Genomic DNA, 16,892 nt, shown 5'->3' with positions numbered 1-16,892 from the left:
AGCTTGAAAGGCCAGGACAGGCCCTGCTCACAAAAATGCCTGGATGAATTCCTTTCTTGAGAACTGTCAGTGTTCCAAACTATCAGCAGCACCTCTGGAAGCAAGGAGTTTTTAATCTGGGAACTTCTGGGAATTGTATGGAAGGGGGTGGTGGTACCTTCCTCTCTTATTTATATCACCTTTCTCAAAAAGATAGGAAATAATTGCTTACATAAATACAGAGAAACATATCAAAATGCTTTCCACTTACATGTATTTGGTGTGCATATACAGCCAGTCTTCAGCCACAGATGGCAGTGATCATGCCTACTCCTTAACAGTTCAGGAAAAGGTGCTTGTGCTTCTGTTACATGAACAATGCATACAGTATGATAAGGGAAGTCTGAGGAATGTGGTTTGAAATTGTTTAAAAATAAATGTAAGAGTGGCAGAGATGATGAAACAACATTCTGGAAAAATCTAGCATACTCTTCAAATTTGCAGTGCTAGTATTAGAGAAGGAGACAGGAACAGAATGTTTAGACCAAAAACTTACCACAGGCCCCAGTCACACAGGCTGGATATCGCGGGGGGGAGGCGTGGCTAATTGCCCCAGAGGAAACTAATGTGTGGCTGCCCGAGCCCACGTCCCGGTCAAGGTCCCGTGGTTCGGGGGAAATGCCGATCAGACGGGTATCCTGCAGCGCGGCACAGAAGCCACGCTGCGCGATCGCACTAGCAATAGCTCTTTGTGTGCATGCGCTGTTGGGCACTATTGCGCAACCTGCGAAGACTAACAGCGCCGGGCGCCGGATGCCACATAAGTCCACCGGGAATGCGATCAGACGCCCGCCCTTGGCCCGCGGTTTCAGGAAACTAGTACCTCGTAGGTACTAGTTTTTAAATCCGCACCTTCGGCGGGGAGCCACGGGTTCGCCATGGGAGCACTGCGCTTCCCAGATGTTAGGGTGAGATCGCGCCCGGAAAATCCACGGGACTCCCGTGCCTCTCCCGCGGCAACTTTGCCATGTGACCGGGGCCACAGTGACTCAAATAAGCAACCCATCTAATCTAGCTTCTGTTGTTTCTTTTTTGTTCCTGTAAAGAGGTCAGCATCCCCTGGAGTGGTCGTGGCCTGGAGGCCAAGAGGACACTGTCCAGATTGGAAAGGACAGCGAATCAGTGGTGTTGGTGAGTCTCGACGGCGTCCGAACAGTCAAGGAAGAGGATTGTGAGGGCACTGACACAAAGCCCTACTGCAAGGTCTTGACACTGACAGGGACTCAGGCTAACGACACAGGCTACTACCGCTGTCACTACAAGTACATCAATGCCAAAATCGAGGGCACCACTGCAGTCAGCACCTATGTGTTTGTGAGAGGTAAGAGGGTAAAAGTCCTGCATGGCCAAAAACAGATTAGAGTCCGAGTGGAAGAGCCCATTGGCCAGTCTCTATTATACCTGTTTAAATTTTACTGACACTCTGTATCACACAGCAGGCTGATATTACAAAGGAAACAACTATTTGATGTTTAATCCAATATAAAGAGAAGGACGGCACCCTGTCTTTTGAAAGGGAAACACTAATCCAGGCAGAACAATGTAAAAATATGTTTTTTTGCCAGGTTATCTCTATCATGACCTGTTGCACCCTCTGCACTGCCGTCTCAGCTCTCGTTGTTGCTGCCGGATTTCTGCACCATGCTATTAAACACTTTTTGTGTTATCTAGGTCGATTGGAAGAATTTTAAACATACATTAGCTGGCTACCTTTGCACTTCAGGTAGATGTGCCGTGTTAGACAACGTAGGCAGCCATAGGCAACATATTATGTTAGGCAACATAGGCACCTGCTCAGTCCTGGTAAAGAGATGATAATTCAGGATCTCACTACTGACACAAGCCGAAAATATTTATTGCTAGTTTTAAACGCAGGAATAGCGGATATTTTGTCGATATATTTATTTACTGCTTTTCCTTAAAAAAACAACACAACTCTAAGTAGTTTACAACATATTTTTAAAGCCTCATAAAGCACCCCAGTTCCAGAACATAGTGTAAGCTCATTGTGCCCAGCCAGTCCATTGAAACTGAAGACCTACCTGTTGTCAATTAAAAGCTATAGAGAGCAAAAAAGTTTTAACCTGGCAACACAAATTACACAGGGATGTTGGTTGGTTGGTTGGTTGGTTGGTTGGTTGGTTGGTTGGTTGGTTGGTTGGTTGGTTGGTTGGTATCTCTGGGGAACTTGTCTGTCCACTTCCCAAGACCTGTTCAGGAACTCTGCCAGGCATTCTGACCACAAGTTTTCAGACAAGCAGTAAGGAAATTGGGCACTGCCAGCATCACTGGACTGAAGACAACAAAGAACTTGTAACAATGAGGGAGAAATCTGAAAAGGCTGCCCTGCCCAGCCATTTAGGGTTTCTCCCAGCAGCACTTGGCCATAGCTAAGTTTATCCTTCATGCTCTCTGAGCATTTTCCTGTAAATAAGCTGGCTCCCTTCTCAACTACAAAAGCCTGATTAAATCTAAGGAAGCTGAGGAAAGAGTTGTGAGCATAAAGTTTTTGTCTTACTGAGAGAGAGAGAGAAATCAGTATTCATCCTCTTGTTTGGGGTAGCTGAAGATCTGTTCTGTCTGGGGGGATTCAATTACATTGGTGCCTGGGGTGAATGTTTCTGAGGGACTGGAATGCAGGAATTTTCAGTTATATGGCACGCTAGAAGCAGAACACTGGCTTTATTTTTTGAAGAACTTAAATCTATTTGCATTTTGGGTTGTAGGGGAACAGGTTGGAAAGTGCTTTCAGTAAAACTGAAGAAGAGTAGGGTGCAAAACAGCAAGTATACTGCTAGAATGAGACAGTGCGGAGGCAGAGGCTGTTTTCTCCACAGCCATATACTGCTTTGTGTCTGCAACTGAATCGTAATTTGTGATATCTTTGTATCTTCCAACCTCATTTGTTTTACTAATTTGTTATACCAGTTAGCTAAGGCTTCATGCATGCTACTTTAAAAGGCTTTACCTACCCAATCAGCTTGTCATCATGGTCAGCTAAACAGAATTGTCATTTCAAATAGACTGTGCTAAGGCAAAATCAAAGTCTGTCAAATACGCAACTCAATATGCATGTGCTTTTAAACAATTTATTAAGCTCTTTGTCATCATATCATCAGATCTCCTCCTTCTAAGCAGTTTTTGTGAGGTGAGAATACTTCATGTTTGGATTTTTAAAAGTACAGCAACAGGACTGTGAAAACAAAAAGGAGTATTGAATCAGTTTAAAGATTAACAGATCTACTGTGGTCAGAGGTTCCGTGGACTAGAACTCTCTTCATTAGATGCATGAAGGGATTCCTCAGTTGGCAGATATATAGAGAAGAGAAGAAGAAGAGATTGGATTTATACCCCGCCTTTCACTACCCAAAGGAGTCTCAGAGCGGCTTACAAACTCCTTTCCCTTCCCCTCCCCACAACAGACACCCTGTGAGGTAGGTGGGGCTGAGAGAGCTCTTTCGAGAACTGCTCCTGAGAGAACAGCTCTGACAGAACTATGGCTTGCCCAAGGACATCCAGCAAGTGTAAGTGGAGGAGTGGGGAATCAAACTCGGTTCTCCCAGATTAGAGTCCGCGCACTTAACCACTACACCAAACTGGCCATATATAACAGATATATATGGGATGCAGGGGAAATTAACATTGCAGTTAAATGGGAATTAAATGCAAGAAGTTCATATTTTGACATATAGAATTGTGAAAATATTCCCTGAAGCATGCATTCAATTGATCTTTATAAAAAATTCTGCCATTCTGTCATACTTTATACAATCCATTTAGTTGATCAAAAGTAGTTAAATAGAAGTGATCTAATCTAACATAAGTGACCTTATGTTAGTGAGCTCCAAAGTGTGATGTGATGACTCTACAACACACAGAGGCCTGTTCATATAGGCGTCTGGTGTATGATGGCCAAATGAAAGGCATGTGTGCGTTTGTGGCACCCCTGCCTGTGGTGAGGTGATCATGTACCCCCACTTGCATCATGTGTTGGCCATCCTATCCATCTTCCAAAAATGTATCTATTTGAAAACACCAATCAGTTTTTTGCACTAACCAGTGAGATAAACATGGATAAACAGTGCTGGAAAAGATGGCAACGAGAGGAAAGCTGTGCAAGGCAGCTCAGGATGTTTGAATCCCATTCTTGACTTGGCCATTTTTTTTTTCTGTCTCACCTAGGCTGATTTCGCATTAGAGCTGCCTCGATGTTACCCCGCCGTTTGCCCCGATACTATTGGTCAATTTCACACCCGAAGCTGTGGGGCTGCATTTTGACTCGCGGTTTCACCCGATTTCCCCCGCATTTTCGTGATCCTGTTTTTTGAGAATCACGAAACTGCAGAGGAAATTGGGTGAAGCCGCGGGTCAAATGCAGCCCCGCAGCTTCGGGTGTGAAATTGACCAATAGTATCGGGGCAAACAGCGGCGCAACATCGAGGCAGCTCTAGTGCGAAATCAGCCACAATCTCCTTTAAAGCCTTTGCTCTCGGATGATGTCAGATTACCACAAGAAGAAATTTCAAGAATCACTTGAAAGTTTACTTGCAATATATTAATCCAAGAAACTCCTTAGTTCTCAATTCTGTAGTAGTAGGAGTTTAGAAAAAGCACTTTGCCTGTGGTGTCCAAAGGGGGCTTATGCAAGCTTCTGAAGGAGACACATCTTCCCTGCATGGATTCTCCTTTGAACATTACAGGTGCAGAAATGGAAGACAGTTGCACATTTGATTGTGACTCAGGTAATATCTCAAGCTGGTCTGAAAGGCTAACGACACAAGCACGCGCAACAGAGTCTCAATACAGTTTTTCTTTTATGAAATGGGGTGGGGTTTACAGGAAAGAAGCAGGGAGATGAAGATGCTTAATACTTGGGCTGCCACTTATCTACTCCAAATCAACCCCTCTCCCCAGAGGCTTTTCTACTCCTGGACTTTTAAAGGCAAATTTGTTTGTGCAAATATGCATTTAGAATTCCATAGGCAGAAAGCAATGGGGGGAGGGGCGGGAAGTGGAGCAGAGAAATAGCAGGTGGGGAAAGATTTAAGTACCCCTACTTCTTTCAGAAATCCCCCCTATGGTGTAACTGTGCATAGGATTCACAACCATTTGCTGCATTCATGTTGGCCCACTTACTTTGTCAGCATGTCTGTGATGATCCACACTGTAGGGTGAATCCAGATTGGCCACTTCCACATATTAACCCTTACTGCTGTAGGACACCCCCCCCCCATGTCATCTCAAGAGTGGCATTTCATGGAAATCAGTGGGATATAGTGGGAGAAATAGGCAGGAAAATTTAGTCTAGACCCAACCCTCTGTTTTTTATTGCACAGCACAGCAGTATCCAGAAGAAAGGACTAACCTTTCCTACAGTGGGTTGGGAGCCAAATCCACTTGGCTGCCTGTTATCCTGATCAGGGCAACCAAACATGGTTAGCAACAGTAGCTCCTGGGGAATGTGGATGTATAAGAAATAATTGCATAACTCATCTGATTTCTTTGTGCAGGTGTTACTAGAAAGCTGTGGGATTTAGGCTGTGGTCACACACACTAAATAATCCACTTCCAATCCACCTTCAATGCACTTTCGAATTGGATTTTGCCAGTTCACACAGTAAAAATCCAATTGCATTGAAAGTGTATTGAAAATGGATTATTTAGTGTGTGTGACTGTAGCCTCAGGCCCACATCTCCCATATTATTCCAGGAATTAGTTAATTAGGATTCAGGTATATGAAAATCTGTGAGTCAAGGTGATGCATGTACAAAAAAGGGTTTTGTAGCATAGTTTTGTAATTTTGAGAACTTGGTCCTACTTTGTCAAATTCTCGTGCATCTTTCTGTTCCATACTGGCCCACTCCACTGGTGTAAATTCAGAACACACTGGCCTGTTGTCCCGCTCCGGGGGTCGCGGACCCCGATGACGACAGCCTACAGACCCCGGAAGCCCGACAAGCCTGGGAGGGACGCCGCGACCCGGCTTACCAGCAGGAGTGCGTCTCAAAGAACCGGAGCAGACCAGTTGTCCGACGGGAGAGAGAGGAGGCGCGGGATCGTGCAAGGCGCCCAGCCCCGGCCGAGCTAAAAAACGAGACCGGGGCTCAATGAGACGGCCGGGGGAGCAGGAGCAAGTGGGGGCAGCACGGAGGCCGAGGGACCTTCCCGAAGGGCCCCACTGGCATCTACACTTAAAAGGGGGGCAGGGCCCAGGCCCCGGGAGCAGAGGGGCGGTCCCAGGGAGGGAGAGGAAGGAATAAAAGGCGGGTACAAGAGAGGGCCATGGAGGAAGCACACGCAGATGATGAGAGAGAGAAAAAGCGAGCCAAGAAGTGAAGGACGAGAGAGAGGGAAACAGGAACAGTGTGTGGGCAGAGGGACCTACGGGGTGCTCTTAAACCCCGTCCCCTGCCGGTCTGAGGCCCTTCTCTACCCCCCTTTTTGCTGCAACCTCTCCGGCCACCGGGACCACCCATCTAGTTGCCCCTTGACGTTACACCTGGCACTACGGCCACCGGGGGCGCCACTCCCCGTACTAAGGGAGAACACGACACCTGTATCCAACCATCTGGGTGTGGAATATGGAGTTTCCCATATGGAGTTTTCCCTTCTTGTTTCTACAGTCCCTTGTGAACCCTGGAAAGGTCATTTCATGGAGGAAGGGACCTGGGGAATATACACACAGATTGAGGGGGAGGGGCAAAGGGTGAAATTCCTCCTCCTCCTCCTCCCTTTTCTGTAAGCACAGCTCCACTGAGGGAAAGGGGTGATTTCATCCTTTTTAACTCCAGTCCCCAGCAATGCTCCCTCTAAGCTGTGGAGTCTTGTGAGCAAAAATTCTACTTTGTGAGCTGCTGGCATTAAAGTTGTGAGTGAGCGATTTGGCTACTGCATAAATTAGTCTGCTCTGGAGCCATCCTTCCCGAGCTAAGACAAAAATCTGTGAGCCAAAGGCTAAAAAACTGTGAGCCAGCTCACACTAACTCAGCTTAGAGGGAACACTGGTCCCCAGCCCATGTGGCTGTTCCCCCACACAGGTCCCATGATCCTGGGTATGATGTTTTTGGAAGCCAAAAAGGGCTGCAGAGATGTGGGGAAAATGAGTACTGAGAGTCCTGGATGTAGCCTGCATTGCATCATTGAAGAAGGTATCTTGGTTTGCACAGGGGAGGGAGAGTCAAACTGGCAGAAGACGACCGGATCTGGATTGCTGCTTTGTGGATGAAGGAGAGTTGAGGGTATACCATTCTGTGTGTTTGTCTTAAACCAGGTGAAAGTTGGTTGTCTGTGTGTTTTTTGTCTTGTTCAGACCCAGCTGAGAACTGGTCTCCAGACTTGTTTGCTCATGTTCAGATTCAGGTGAGAGATCATATATGGACTTTTGTTTAGTATTTGAGTGTGTGTGAACATTTGTTTGTGTCCCCTCTGCTTGTTCGCGGGGGGGGGGGGGGGGGGGGGGGTAAATGGAATAGGGGATGGCACCACAATCAGTAGGATGTGAAGTAGGGGGAGATATGGTAGTGGAGGAGAATGCATACAATAAGGGGAAGGAAGTACATGCTTTTGCAAGCTGTTGCCTCTTCTGGTTCTTCTTCCAGTCAGGATGGCGCTGGTGATCATATCTATAACCTGCTGGGCTATAAAATATTGCTCTTCTATTCTGGGTTGGTCACAGGTAAAACAGCAGCTATAAAATATTGCTCTTCTATTCTGGGTTGGTCACAAGTAAAACAGCAGCCATCCAGGAGAGCTGACATGTATCACCTGACATTTATCACCAAAACCTGGCTAGGGGAGGAGGGAAGAATTAATCTCTCCATATTGTACCTGCCCACCTGGGTACTCAATGATACAGCAACATAGGCCTGGAGGGCAGGGAGGGGTGTCTCTGTGGTCTGTTGGAATTGTTCAGGAGTTTCCCAGTTTTGAGTGTGTACCTAGTGTTGCAACTGAGAGACAGGTATGGGATTCTGATGGTTACTGCCCAGCCTGCTGTCCAACCATCACCCTGCCTGAACTGGCAGAAGTGGTCTCAGGAGTGGTGCTGAGGACCTCTAAGCTGGTTGTCCTGAGCGGCTTCAACATCTGAGGCTGCTTTGTGAGGAGCAGCTCAGAATTTCGTGGTCTCCATGTCAACCATGGGCCTGTCTCAAGTAATAAATGGGCCCCACATTTTGTTCGTGTCACATTCTTGATATGGTTTTCATTCTGGGTGGGAAATGGTGATACAAAGGTGGGGCTGAAGACAGTTTCCTTGACATGGACAGATCACTACTTGTTGGGGGTTAGATTTACAGGGACACCAAGATTGTGCAGGGGTGTGCGATCAATTAAGACTATCCAACCCCAAAGCCAGATGGATCCAAATTATTTTCAGATGGTCTTGGGATTTTCCTGTTGATATGGTTGGCTGTCCTATCGATACCACACTTGACCTCTAGAGTGAGGAAATCAGGTAGTTGATACATAGGGTTCCCAGGTCCTTACCTTGCACTGGCAGGGAGCTTTCTGGGAATGGAGGGGGTGGGGCGACATCACCACGCACAACATCCCTGACATAATGATGTCACACAGAAGTGATGCCATCACACCGGGGATGTTGTACAGCAACGCTTTGGTTTTTGGGCAAACTATGGTAAAATTGGGCTCAAACCATACAGTTTCATCCAAAAACCAGAGTGTCACCATGCAATGTCCCTGACATGATGACATCACTTCTGCATGATGTGATCATGTTGGGGATGTCACATTGGGTCATAGCTGTTGGAGTGGGACTTGCCCCCACTTGCCAGTTGACTGCCTGCAGGCAGGAGCCCGTGAAATTGTGGGATCCCCCACTCCCACCTGGGGACTGCGACCCTATTGACACAGTTGTTCCTAGGCACCCTCTCTTCTGTGTAAGAGCCTGGTTAGCCCTTTGGTTTACTGAGGGGCTTTTTTGTTGTTCAGTCACACAGTCAAGTTCTAGTGGAGGTAAAGGTTTTCCTTGCTCAGAAGCTAGTCGAATCCAACTCTAGGGGGCACTGCTCATCTCCATTTCCAAGCCAAAGAGCCAGCACTGTCCAAAGACGTCTCCGTGGTCATGTGGCCGGTATGACTAAACGCTGGGGCACACAGAATGATGTTACCTTCCCACCGAAGCGGTACCTATTTATCTACTTGAAATTTCTTGCTTTCGAACTGCTAGGTTAGCAGGAGCTGGGGCCAGAGATGGGAGCTCACTCCGTCATGCAGCACTAGGGTCTCGAACTGCTGAACTACAGCCCTTCTGGTCTGCAGCTCAGCGTCTTAAATCTCTGAGCCACCTACAGGTTATTAAAAGACAAAGGAAATTGCTAGAACAACAGTGAAAAAAGACTGATGAAAAATCTGACATGACATAGGCTAGATCTCATTTTAAAGCTTAATCCATGGCAGTGATGGCAGTAAAGAAAGAATGCTTCTTTTGCCACCATTGCATCTACACAATGTAGACCTGAGGAACTCTTCTAGGTGGTCAGGGTCCTATTGCTATTTGACCTGTAGAACAAGCTGGGCTTCTTGGTGGAAAGCTGTGACAAGGTTGCTCAACACTTTGTAGATAAAATCTCTTGCATCCATACTGATTTGGACTCTACATTAGCAGTGATTGATCAAATGGTTACCAGTGTATTGGGTTGCCAATTGTATGGAATACTTTTCACGTCATTCATTCTGAGGATGTGAACAGGATTCTTGGAAATCTGAGTCCTAAAGGTTGCTTGTATGACCCTTGCCTCTCTTGGTTGCTAACAACTGCCGGGTGAAGTGAGTGGTTTGGGAGTGCCTTGGGAGAGGGAGTGGTTGTCCCTGCCTTGACACAGTTGGTAGTGCACCCATTCCTAAAGCAATCTCCTCTGGACCAGGAGATTTTAATAACTATCATCCAGTTTCAAATCTACCATTCTTGAGGAAGGTGATTAACTGAATCTAGCTGGACAACTCCAAGGATTCCTGGATGAGGTGAATTGTTTGGATTAAAATCTGGTTTCAGGCTCAGCTATGGGAATGAAACAGCTTTTGTTACCATAGTGGATGACCTGCACTGGGAGATGGATGGGGGCAATGTAACCTCTCTGTGGCTTTCAATCATGGTATCCTTCTGGGATGCCTTTTGGGGTTAGGACTCAGAGGTACTGCTCTGTAATGGTTTTGGTCCTACTTGGAAGGTCGGGTTCACAAGGTGATGTGAGGAAACTGCTGATTGGCCCATTGGCCTCCAGTCTATGGTGTCCTGCAAAGCTTCATCTTGTCCCCCATGCTTTTTAACATCTACTTGAAGCCACTGGGAGAGGCCACCCAAAGATTTGGTCTGGGTTGTCACCAATACGTGGATGATACTCAGCTCTGATTTACGCTTCCAGCTGACTCCAGAGAGGCTGTGGGAAAGAATCAGTGCCTGGAGGCACTTTTGGATGGATGAGGTCTCATAAGATGAAACTTAAGCCTGAAAAAATGCAGGTGCTACTGGTGGGTAGAAGGATTGGCCCAGGAATTTCAGTATCTCCTGGTCTGGAGGCACAGCACTCCCCCTACAGAAGCAAGTTTGTTGATTTGGGGTGTTCCTGGACCGAAGCCTCCTACTGGATAAGGAGGTGGCAGTGGTGGCTGGTGAGCAAGCTGAAGCTTTTACTGCAGTATACTCTACATGAGGCTGCTTTCGGAAAGGTACAGTTGGTACAGATCATTACAGCGAGAATGTTGACTGGAGTGGGTCATAGGAACCATATCACTGCAGTCTTGTTCCAACTACACTTTCCCAATTTGTTTCTGGGTCCAATCCAAGGTGCTGGTGGGATGGGGCCAGTATATCTTAAGAACCTCCTACTTCTAAATGAACCTACCTGTATGAACCTACCACTGAAGTCATCTTCAGGGCCCCTAATTCTGGTGTTCCAACGATCTGAGGCTAAATGGGTGCCGATCTGAGAAACTGGTACAAAAATTATGTAATTTCCTCCCCAGGGAAATTGGTCTGCTCCACTGCCTTCTGCTACTGTGTGAAGACTTGTTTTTTTGTTTAGTGTTCCCTCATTGACATTTCTTCCCCACATATGTATTTTTAAAGTTGTTTAAATGTTATTTTAATATTGTTTTAATGTTTTTGACTGTTTACTGCCTGGGGGAGCCTGTTAAGAACATAAGAACATTAAGAGAAGCCAATGTTGGATCAGGCCAATGGCCCATCTAGTCCAACACTCTGTCACACAGTGGCCAAAAATACCAGGTGCCATCAGGAGGTCGAGCAGTGGGGCCAGGACACTAGAAGCCCTCACACTATTGACCCTCCCCCAAGCACCAAAAATACAGTGCATCACTTGCCCCAGACTGAGAGTTCCTATCTATAAGAACATAAGAACATAAGAGAAGCCAATGTTGGATCAAGCCAAAGGCCCATCTAGTCTAGCACTCTGTGTCACACAGTGGCCAAAAATACCAGGTGCCATCAGAAGGTCCAGCAGTGGAGCCAGGGCACTAGAAGCCCTCACACTGTTGCCCCCCCAAGCACCAAGAAATACAGTGCATCACCTGTCCCAGCCTGTGAGTTCCTATCTATACCTTGTGGCTAATAGCACTGATGGACCTCTGCTCCATACGTTTATCCAATTCCCTCTTGAAGCTGTCCATGCTTGTAACCGCCACCACCTCCTATGGCAGTAAATTCCGTGTGTTAATCAATCTATACCTTGTGGCTAATAGCCACTGATGGATCTCTGCTCCATATGCTTATCTAATTCCTTCTTGAAGCTGTCTATGCTTGTAGCCGCCATCTCCTGTAGCCGCCGCCATCTCCCAAATCAACAAACTTCACTCTTTAGGTGAAGAAGTACTTCCTTTTATCTGTTGGGTGGAAAGGCAGCATAAAAATGTTTTACATAAATAAAATAAAATACATATGCCTTCTGTACATGGTTGGTTGAATATAAACCATTGTAGCTTCTTCCCCATTTGCCATTATTCCTTCTCACATTCATACATGCCCCATATTTCTCTCTCTCCCCACCTCCATTCTCTCTCTCCTACCCCACTGTATCTTCCCATTTCCATGTCTCCCCTAGCAAAAGTCACATACATACGGTGGCAGGCACCACAGATTGAAAACAGAGAGTAGCTGTTGAAAGGGAAGTTGCAATTGATTTTGAGTTAAATGGATATCAGTGTAGATGATGAGCTCTAGATTTTTAGCATACGGTCTAAATATAATATGGGCAATTAATAGTGAGCACTTGTGGTTTGCCAACTGAGCAACTGTTGCTGGTATTTTAAAATAAATCATTCTCCAATATCAAACTCAAAATAACAATAGCCAGAGGCATTAGAAGTTTGGCAGGAATTTCCCCTTGCAAATGTTAGTTCTCGCTTAATCTAATCTGCTCTTGGTCTTTGCTATGAACATCTGTGGCCACTCTTCAAATATATCCTGGAGAAATATTTATATAAAAACATAGAGATGGAATAAACTCCAAAACCTCTAGTCATGAGCATTTAGCAGCAAAGAAGCTGATGTACAACATTGCCTATGAAAATATGTTTCAAGCATGACCATGTGCTGCTGTCTTGCAGTGCTGAAATGGTTTTGTTATTTGAGTCTAGATTTATTTTGCCCTTTGCCAGCATAACAGAATATTGAATTGGGAAAGTGTGGATATAATGAGCTTCTGGAGATCTATAGTCCAACTTCAAAGTGTGTTCACAGAGGATATGGATGCCTACTTTGATTACAGTCTCTGTCACTAAGCGCCAAGAATATCTTGCACAAAATGCATTGTTTCTGTGTACTTTAAATTACATGTATTTTCCCAATGTACAGGGAAGTTGTTGTGTCCTTGCATTTTTTGGCCAAGCATGAAGTCTTTGATACTTGGCTACTAATATATTGGCATATCTGAATAGATATATGAATAGATGAACAGACGGATGTCTAAGCCAAAGACTTATATTCTATTTCCTAAACCTTTCCACTTTAAGTTGCAGCTAGAAGCAGAGATTCACATAATGTTCCTGTCATGGTTTTCATCATAGAATCAGATGCTTGGATCCTGCAATAAATTTCCACTGATGGAAGAGATTTCTGTTAGTGGAATAGGGCTTTCTTCTCCTGCTGCAGCCCCAAATGACATCCCTGAAACATTCTATCAAACTAAATGATACGTTTTGCCAGTCTGATCCTCCCACAGTGAGACATCAGCTGCTGGGAACTAAATTCCCAAGTGTGCTGGGGTCCTTTGACATGGGAGGAGGAGTGGCTCCGGCTCCAGCTCCCCCCCCCTTGCCATTTTCCCAATCCAAACAGCTTTTAGGGGCATTATTTGCCCCTGCAGGGGCTGCACATGCTATATAACACATAATACACATGTAATGTGTATGTCATTACTTTATGAGGCTGCCTAAACGCCTTTGTCTCTCTAAAACATACAGGTTTGGAGGGAAGGGGGTGTGAGCAAATGAAAGCATGACTTAAAGTAGAGGAAGTCTTCTTAGGATGGAAAAAGACTTCAAACTTTGCATAGTGGAGTGGTTAGGATACAGGCTACTATAGCTGCCTGTTATGTGCTAAAATGAATCTTTATGATTTTGATAAGGTAGTCTGGTATTATCGTGAGGTGTTACTCTTTTAAGCTTGTATAAATATTAGAATAGAGTGGTGGTGAGAGAGCCAGTTTGGTGTAGTGGTTAAGTGTGCAGACTCTAATCTGGGAGAAATGGGTTTGATTCCCCACTCCTGCACTTGCAGCTGCTGGATGACCTTGGGCAAGCCATAGTTCTGTCAGAGCTGTTCTTAAAAGAGCAGTTTCTGTCAAGAGTTCTCTCAGCCCCACCTACATCACAGGGTGTCTGTTTGGAGAGGGGAAGGGAAAGGAGTTTGTAAACCACTCTGAGACTCCAAGTGAAGGGTGGGGTATAAATCCAAGCTCTTCTTCTTCTTAAGTTAATGATACTTGAATGTAATGGCTTGCTTTCAATGTACAAATAATTGTTAATCTTGAAACCCTCTCATCAGTATTCTGAATGTTAATATGATATAAAAATGATGTTAAATAAAGCATTTAATTAAAAAATAATTTTGAGATTGGAAAGGTTGAATTTATACGTTTCAGCATGAACCTATGCATGTTTACTTAGAAGTAAGTCCCATTTCCCCCCAGTGGTGCTCTACAAAAGACTGAAGCTTCTGTGTTTTAACTTTTAAAAAGAATTTTCGTGATGGCTTTAAGTACCTGACATTTGTTATTTTTAAACTTGCATTTGGAGGAAAGGGGGGCTGTATTAGTTTCTACTGTCCTAAGCAGACTGCCACATCCACTGATGTGCATGGATCAGTTAGGAATTTTGTGGAGTGAACACACCCACTGAAATCATTCTGCCTCAAGTGTTGCCATTGAAAGATCATATTGCATTATGTCTCTGATTTTATATTCTAAAACTCTCTGTTGGATTGCCTATTTATCCCAAATGGCTAGAGAAGGAAAGAGCAATAAGATGTACCTTATACTTTTGCCAGGAAAATAGTTTCCTCTTAAAAGGCAAGAAAGGCATGCTAAGAAACAATCAGAATCAACTTGGGCCTGGCGGCAGTTGGATCGCAACTGACAAGGCAAAATGAACAGGCAGGCAGGCAGGCAGGCAAATTTCCTTAGCTGTCATTACCTAGTCCTGGAGCTCCTGGTGTCAGAATGGCTGAGTCTTGAGGCTGTGATGACTGAAGGAAAATATAATTATCCATGTGGATGAAATTAGCATTGTGTGTATTTCTATTTATTACATTTGCATCCTCCCCCCCAAAAAAAATGCTGTTCATAGGTGTTATTCTAATTTATCCTCATAACGGCCCTGTGAAATAGGTTAGGCCAAGTGATACACACTTGGCCAAGTTTCCCTGATACTATGCAATCACAGTGGCTTACCAATTTTTTGAGCATATTTAAGAATAATATTATTAATATTAATTAAATTAACAAACCAGAATAAAATACTTAACTGAAAATAAGAATTAAGCAACCTGAATGAAGACAAAGAGTTTGTTCAGTATAATAGCTATAGATCTGCTGTCTGGATTACCTAAAATACAGGGAAACTTTTAACGTTCCCTGCTGTGTCTGGGCAAAAGTATCTTGTTTGCATTCTGGGACTTCTCTAATTATTAAGCATGACAGTAATGTAGTACAGATAGGAAAGAGTAACCTAAGAGAGTGATCATATGGGGATTTCTCACCCCAACCTCATATTGGTGGCAGGCTCAGGACCATTTCATGTAGATTTTATCTAGTTAAAAAATGGCTAGGAAGAGAAAATAATCACGTTTTCCCTGTTTCTCTATCTTCCATTATTCTGCTGCTGCTGTTCTCTGAACTTTCTGCATTCCTCTCTTTCTCAGATTCTGAACAGCCATTTATCAATAAACCAGAAACTCTTCTTATCTACAATAAAGAGAATATCTGCGTCCCATGCCTAGTATCCATTCCAGACCTCAACATCACTTTGCTCTCGGTAAGAAACCTCCTGCGGAATGACTTAGGGCTCTGCCTTGTTTCAATCGTGCAAGTTTAAGGAGGGATACAGAAAATATCCTAGTGAATGGAAGACCAAAAAGGGCAAAATGAGAACCTGATAAAGCTATGAAAATCCTAAGTGATATTTCCCAGTGTACCATTTTTTTCTTCATTTTTGTCTCTGTTCTCTTTTGGACTGCAGTTTTTGGATTCCCTGTGGGTTATTCTGAATTCTCAATGGTTTTTCTAGAGGGATATATTACTATTATTCAGAATTTTCAGGGCAGGGTGAAACTTCTGGAGAGGAAAGGATCTTTTCTGTGCCAGGGAAATACATATTCCACTCTCTATGGGTTCTGTGTTTTGGCATATCAAGGTCAATTTATATAATTATCGTTACCATAACACTGTCCATGTCTGGATGTTGCACTGCCTTTCTGCAGGCTCTGAGGGCTATTTCACACATTGACCAAAATCACATGCGCATTATAAAGCATAGGAAGTTTAAAATACAATTGTAAATTAAGTTTCCTATTTGGCAATCAGTCAATTAAAAGCACAGTGCAATTGCCAGAAAGCTGATGGGTTGAAAACTGTTCACACACCTATAGTGGAAGAGAAACCTACAAGTGCTGAATGAAAAGTGGTCATTATTCAAAATGAGCTTCCTACTCAGGAACTGGTACACTCTGCCTCAGCATTTTCCTGCAGAGTGTACCCTATACCCTACCTTGGTTGCTTTTCCTGCCTGCCTCTCCCTTACACAAATGCTGGTTCAGCATCAAAACTTTCATCTGAGAAAAGCTTCATCTGAAAATGCTTTTGGATTTATGTAGGGAGGTGTCTGTGGAATCAGCCACACCAAAAACATCCATATGGTAGCCTCTAATATGCATCTGATGAAGAGAGCTGTGTTTCTCGAAAGCTTATGCTACAATAAAGTTTGTTAGTCTTAAATGTGCTACTGGGCTTTTTATTATTTTGCAGCAACAGACATTGGAACTGTTCAAAAGAGTTATTGATAGCTACTCTAGATGAAAGGACATGGTCTTTTGCACCATGATCTGGATAAATATATCTATATATATATAGACACAGTCCCCATGGAGAGCACTCCTACCGTGAGGTAGATGCTCACTAAGAAGGGATTTTTAGAAATTTGACACCTAAGTGGGTCAAAAGGGGCAAAATGTGCTCCACCCATTGATCCCTATGTGGCTGCCAGGCTGCTGTCTCCTTGCACCCCCCACTCTCTGATTGGTCAGCTGCAGAGCTCAGCATTCTGAGGTACAGGAGACTGCACAGAGCTAATGACAGTTGAGGAAATCAGGAATGGTCAACAA

At 44.5% G+C, this 16,892-nt stretch overlaps 1 protein-coding gene across 1 annotated transcript in view; it reads left to right on the top strand.

Moving 5' to 3' along the window:
• Nucleotides 1–1,098: 1,098 nt before the first annotated feature.
• The window catches only part of FLT4 (fms related tyrosine kinase 4), a 79,161-nt gene continuing 63,367 nt past the window's right edge, over nucleotides 1,099–16,892 (top strand). The window contains exons 1-2 of the mRNA XM_015411072.1: nucleotides 1,099–1,170; nucleotides 15,435–15,547. The gene's annotated coding sequence lies outside the window, so the exon portion shown is untranslated. The remainder of the gene's footprint in view (nucleotides 1,171–15,434; nucleotides 15,548–16,892) is intronic.

This window comes from Gekko japonicus, unplaced genomic scaffold (assembly GCF_001447785.1).
Source record: "Gekko japonicus isolate JY-2015 unplaced genomic scaffold, Gekko_japonicus_V1.1 scaffold699, whole genome shotgun sequence".
Taxonomy (NCBI): Eukaryota; Metazoa; Chordata; class Lepidosauria; order Squamata; family Gekkonidae; genus Gekko; species Gekko japonicus.
This window is presented reverse-complemented; position numbering and strand designations above follow the sequence as displayed.